Source organism: Molossus molossus, unplaced genomic scaffold, assembly GCF_014108415.1.
Source record: "Molossus molossus isolate mMolMol1 unplaced genomic scaffold, mMolMol1.p scaffold_m16_p_2, whole genome shotgun sequence".
Taxonomy (NCBI): Eukaryota; Metazoa; Chordata; class Mammalia; order Chiroptera; family Molossidae; genus Molossus; species Molossus molossus.
The window spans coordinates 15,015,915-15,022,089 of record NW_023425355.1 but is presented as its reverse complement, the minus strand read 5'-3'; the positions used below and the strand labels follow the sequence as shown (position 1 = coordinate 15,022,089).

At 39.2% G+C, this 6,175-nt stretch overlaps 1 pseudogene; it reads left to right on the top strand.

Annotated features, from left to right (window-relative positions):
* Positions 1-4,760: 4,760 nt before the first annotated feature.
* Positions 4,761-5,144, top strand: LOC118636092 (annotated as a pseudogene).
* The last annotated feature ends 1,031 nt before the right edge of the window (positions 5,145-6,175 follow it).

Sequence of the window (6,175 nt, the reverse complement as noted above, 5' to 3'; positions counted from 1 at the left end):
AGAGGATTATCCTCCCTCATACATCATACCTATTCCTCAAACCTCCTTCTCACCAATTCTCTAAAGAAGTGGCATAGATTTTTTATTCTCTTCATGTTTCCTCACAAAAATAAACAATCAGATGTAATGCTGAACATCAAAGAACAAAGTTCTGCTTGCTATAAACCTTTTTCATCCTCTTTGGCCTTCTGGTTCACCCTCAGAAGGCCTGTGATACCATAATCATTTCCAACTTGTGATATGTACTTTGCAGAACAAACTTTATTTATTTGTTTTTAATATGTATTTACTGATTTTTTAAGAGAGAGATAGAAACATCGATGTGAGAGAGAAACATCCAGTGGCTGCCTCCTGTGCGCCCCCTAATGGGGATTGTGCCTGCAACCCAGGCACGTGCTCTGACCAGGAAAGGAACCAGGACCTCCCAGTCCATAGGATGAAGCTCAGTCCACTGAGCCACACCAGCCGGGCATGCAGAATCAACTTTAAATCAAGCTCACATGTTTTCATCCTTTGTTAACTGTAAAAAAAAAATAAAAACTCCCATGAGGCTGTAGAATGGAGGAAAACACAACAGTGCAATGAGCATAGATACACTGGGAGTTTGAGCCCCCTGCTCATGTAGCTTATTTGTTCTTTCAAGAGCTTAATTTTTATAATACTGGAGTGTCACTAAACACACCCAACTTTATGGTTTGGTGTATAAAATGGCATCCGGTTTATTACAGACAGCTCAGTTCTTGGGGTCATATGACATCCATGGTCAGGCATTTTGTTTTTACAAGAGTCCAATAGCAATAGTGCAGTATAACTTTCGCACATGTGAAATAAATTAGTAGAAGGAGAAGCAGCATCCTTTGCATCTTGCAAGTCTGTCATGGTAAAACTAATTTCTGCAGTTCAGCAATACGGTATTGTTTTGTTTTATCCCTCACCCAAGGATATTTTTCTATTTATCATCAGATAGAGTAGGAGGGAGGGAAGAGAGAGAGAGACAGAGAAAAACATCGATGTGATAGAGCCACATGGACTGGTTGCCTCCCGCATGACCCAACCAGGGCTAGGGATGAACCACAACCAAGATATGTGCCCTTGACCGGAGTCAAACCCTCAACTCATTGGTCCAAGGGCCGACACACTAACCACGGAGCCAACCCGGCCAGTGCAGTATGGTATTGTTTTATTTTTTTATTTTATTTCTTTTTATCCTCACCTGAGGACACTTTTGGACTTATCTTCAGAGAGAGGGAGGAAGAGAGAGAGAGAGAGAAACATCAATGTGAGAGAGACACATCAACTGGTTGCCACCCACATGACTCCAACAGGGGCCGGGAACAAACTGCAACCGAGGTACATGCCCTTAGTGGCATCCGAACCCAGGACTCTCTGGTCCGCGGGCCAACACTCTAACTGCTGAGCCAAACTAGCCAGGGCTTAATGTTTTGTTTTTGTTTTTGTTTTTTTTTGTAGGCAAGTAGTTCCTAGGGTTTTCACTTGGTCTATGTTACAATAGTAGCCTCATTCTCTGGATGTGGTAGCAAATGTAGGGATTCTATTATAACAAGAAATTTTACTCTAATATGGTTATTGAGAATGTGACTGTATTTGGAGATAGATTTGTTAAAGAGGTAACTTAATTTAAAAAAATTAGGACAGTATCCTTATAAGAAGAGGATATTAGAACACAGACACACAGAAGATTATGTGAAGACACAAAGGAGAAGACGGCTATCAATAAGCCAAGGAGAGAATCTTCAGAAGAAATGAACCCTTCTGATACCTTGATCTTGGACAGTATTCAGAATTGTAAGAAAAGCTATTTCTGTTGTTTAAGTCACCCAGCCTGTGGTACTGTTACTATAGTCCTATGAAACTAACGCAGTGTCGTGTCTAAGATTTTATTGCCAAATACAAGGATCATGAATACTTTACCCCTATGTTTTCTTACAAGAATGTTATGGTTTTAATAGATGTATTAGTCATCTTGAGCTGCCATAACAAAATATCAGAGGTTAGGTCTTGCCATGTGCAACAACATGAATGGACCTAGAGGGTATTATGCTAAGTGAAATAAATCAAACAAAGACAAACATCATATAATTTAACTTGTATGTGGAATCTAAAAAGCAATATAAATGAACAAACAAAATAGAAAACTCATAGATACAGAGAAAAAATTGAAGGTCCCCAGATGGGAGAGCATTGGGGGGGATAGTTAAAAAAGGTGAACGGGATTAAAAAGTACAAAGCCAGTTATAAAAATAGTCACAGGATACAAAGTACAGCATAAGAAATATCATTAATAATATTGTAACAACTGTGTATAGCGTCAGATGGGTACTAGACTTATCAGAGTGAACATTTTGTAAAGTATATAAATGTTTGATCACTGTTGTACATCTGAAATGAATATAATACTGCATGTCAACTGTATTTGGAAAATAAATGAATTTAAATATGTATTTATTATCAAATTAAACATTTATCATCTACTTAATATATATTGTATATATTATTCATATATATTTACTTATATATATGTAAATAAATTTCTGTTATTTTATCCACTTATTTCTTGGAGGCTGGAAGTCCAAGATCAATGTACCAGCAGGACTGGTATGTGGTGACGCCTCTCTTCTAGGCTTACAGATGACTGCCTTCTAGATGTATCTCCAAGTGAACTTTACTCTGGGAGCATGGAGAGAGAAAGAGAGATCTGCTGTCTCTTCTTCTTATAAGGACACCAGTCCTATCAGATTAGGGCCTCACCATTAACATCTCAACATGCTGGAAGTTTAAAACTCTGTCTTAGCCTTCACTTGCTTCTCTTTTTTTATTTTCTTTTTTCCTTTGGTGATTCTAGAGAGACAGGAAGTGAGAGGGAGAGAGAGATAGAGACATCGATGAGAGAGAACATTGATTGGCCACCTCCGGCATTCCCCACACTGGGGATGGGCCCACAACCTGGGCATGTGCCCTGACCGGGAATCAAACCAGCGACATTTTGGTGCATGGGTCGATGCTCAACCACTGAGCCACACCAGCCAGACTTCACTGGCTTTTTCAAGCAAGTGTGATAGTCATCAGAGATGATTTCTTATGTATTTCTGGGGATTGGCACAGCCCTATACTAGTGCATGGCCTTTCCAGACTTTTGAGAATTTGTTGGAGCTTTTCAAAGCTTCTTATGGACATCTATCTCATTTCCCATCTTCTTAAAGCTTTGGCCAGGATCTTATTTGTTCCAACTGTTATTAGCAATTCAGACAAGAGCCATATTAGACAATTGTTGCTGAATGTTTTCGACAAATGTGCTAGAAATAGGGCTTTTCCACTGAATGGGCTCTGAGTCAAGTCAAATAACAAGCTTTGTAAATGAGGTTTCTCCCAGGAGCTGCAACATAGGTCAAATATTGATGACAAGCTAAAGATAGGACACTTTTTTAATGAGATTCAAAGGTGGGCTGATGATTTTCACAACTAATGTGGTTGTGAGGATTCTCATTTTCAAAGCTACCACAGACCTGGGAAGAGAGAAATTGGACTAGGCCAAGTTCAAATGTCACAGCCCTACTCTTCTTACTAGTGTTCAGCAGTATTTATAAGTTGTTCCAGAGAGGGTTTTGTTTTTGGGTTTGTTTGTTGTTTGTTTTGCTTCTATAAAGGAGCGAATTTACAGAGATTCTCATTTTACAATTAAGGAAGATCTCACCCTTTCACCCAGGTTTTCACCTGGATCCTAAATTGGGTCTACTAGGTTTACCTGGGAGAAACAAGAAACCAAAATGAGTTTCATCACATTATTTTTAGGATAGGGATGAAAAAGAAGTTGTGGAAAACTAATTTTAAAGGGACCTTTAAAGCCTTTCTCCTAACAAAAATTGTAATCCTAGTAATCATATGCAGTAGACTCACGCCCAAGGAGATAATGAAGATATAGAACAAATAAGGATGAGTCTTGCAGTCCCTTACCCACACCCCAGGAAAGTACTAATCCCATGACCAGAAAGCCTCCTGTCGTTTGAAGCTCTGTTTCTGAATAATTATTAGTTTGTGTGTGTGTGTGTGGTGTGTACTGCCAAGCCCTAGCTTGGGCTTTGTGAATCAGAATTGCTGGTGTTGTAAAAGAAGAGCCTTGAAATCTTTCCAGTTAATTCTGATGGAAAAAAACAAAACAAAAACAAAAAAACAAAACAGGTTTAGAGACATGGCTACATCTTAACCCCTGGCCAAACATTTAAGTGTGAGTTTCTTGCTTGCAAGAGTCTATGCATGCTTAGATTGAGCCTGACCTAAACTCTCCTTATATGAGGAAAAGTAAATTTGCATTTCATGTCCTGAGAAATGTTGTGTAGTAGCACTCGTAATACTAGATGACTTTGCAGCAAGTGCTTTCTATGCCACCCTCCCCATTATATAGAAAAGGATTGTGAGCAAATATTAAAATCTATGGGACTATTGCCCCAGTGAAGAGCAACCTTTAGCTGTTTTTTATATGCTCAAGGAAAGCAAGAAAGTGCTCTCTAGTATTACTTTGGGGCTGTGAAGTGCTGTACTCACTTTTTCCATTTCAGCACCCTCTGTCCTATTTACTTCTTTCAGTTGCTTAGGTGGTTGCCTATTAATAGAGTAGTAACTCCATTATTGAAGGAAGTCCACAATGAACCCTTAGAGCCAAACTACAGCGTGGTGGGGTGCTGCCACCACTGCAGCCATCGTGCCACCCCTAGGACTTCAAGGAAGCCAGATGATGCCCCAGAATGGGAGACAAGCCAATTTGGGAGCAGAATGAATCCAGCTTCATCCAATATCACTACCAGTTATTTGATAATGACAGAATCCAAACAGGCGCAATTTACACTGTTGTGCTATGCCTTACATGGGAAGGACAGCAATTTCAGGGGACAGCTGCCTTGGTGGAAAAGTTATCTAGCCTTCCATTCCAGAAAAGCCAGCACAGCATCACGGCGCAGGACCATCAGCCCACTCCAGATAGCTGCATCTTCAGCATGGCTGTAGGCCAGCTTAAAGGTAATGAAGACCTCATCATGGGGTTCCACTAGATGTTCCCATTAAAGAACATCAGGGATGCTTGGGTTTGCGCCAATGACATCTTCAAGCTTGCCTTGCACAGCTTCCACTGACCTCCTCCCAGCTAGGCACTCATGCTGCTTCCTCCTCCCTCCTCTTCCTGACACAATTCACACTCCTGCAGATGCTCCAAATATCACAAACAAGCAGGGCCAAGGCAGGAGTGGGCGCTGGGTGCAGTGCGCTGCTGCTACCTACATATTGTTCATGACATTTGGATGCTAGACTAGTTACATATGACAGGAGAAGTTTGTGTTGTACCAGGGCACACCTTGGAAGTATGTAAGTAATCAAAAGGTTGTCTTTTCTTTTCCTTTTCTTAATTACTGACAAGTTGCTGTAGTAACCCAAAGAAGTGGAAGAAAAATCAGCTGCCTCACCACCCAGGTATTGCTTTTTCAGATCTTTCAATGCATCATGATACAATAAAACCACAAAAATTTTCTTAACAGAAATAAAAAATAATACAGCACAGACCTGAAATACCATCTCAGACTCAGAAACATTTGGCATCTTGATGGTTTTCCTGATTGGATCCATAAAGTTCCATTTGTTGTGCTAGCAAACTAAAGTGTTTAGACAGGGCCTACTCTTCTGTGTTGAACATTCTCCAGACCTCTTGTCTGTCTGTCATCTATAGAGCTCAAAAGGAATGGTGACTGCCTTACAGCCACAATTGTCATATTATATTACTGAATCCAATTAATTAACAAAAAGCTAAGAACATAAAACCAAGAGACAGCCAGAAACTATAGTCAAAGGCAATTACTACTAATATTATGTTTTCCAACACTGGGAACTTCTTCACCTGATTCTTTTTATTGCAGAGAATATGTATGCCAATATTATTAATAACATCTTGGTAGATTTTAATACTGAAAAGGTTACATTATTATAAAAGACCATACATATTTTTGACAGTAAATTTATGTAACAAATGGTAAATCATTACATTGCTATCAAAAAAATATAAAGGTTTGCTTTGAATTGTCAGAATATAAGAAAACACAATCACTAAACTATATATATATATGTATATATATATACATATATATACACATACACACACATATATATAATGTAT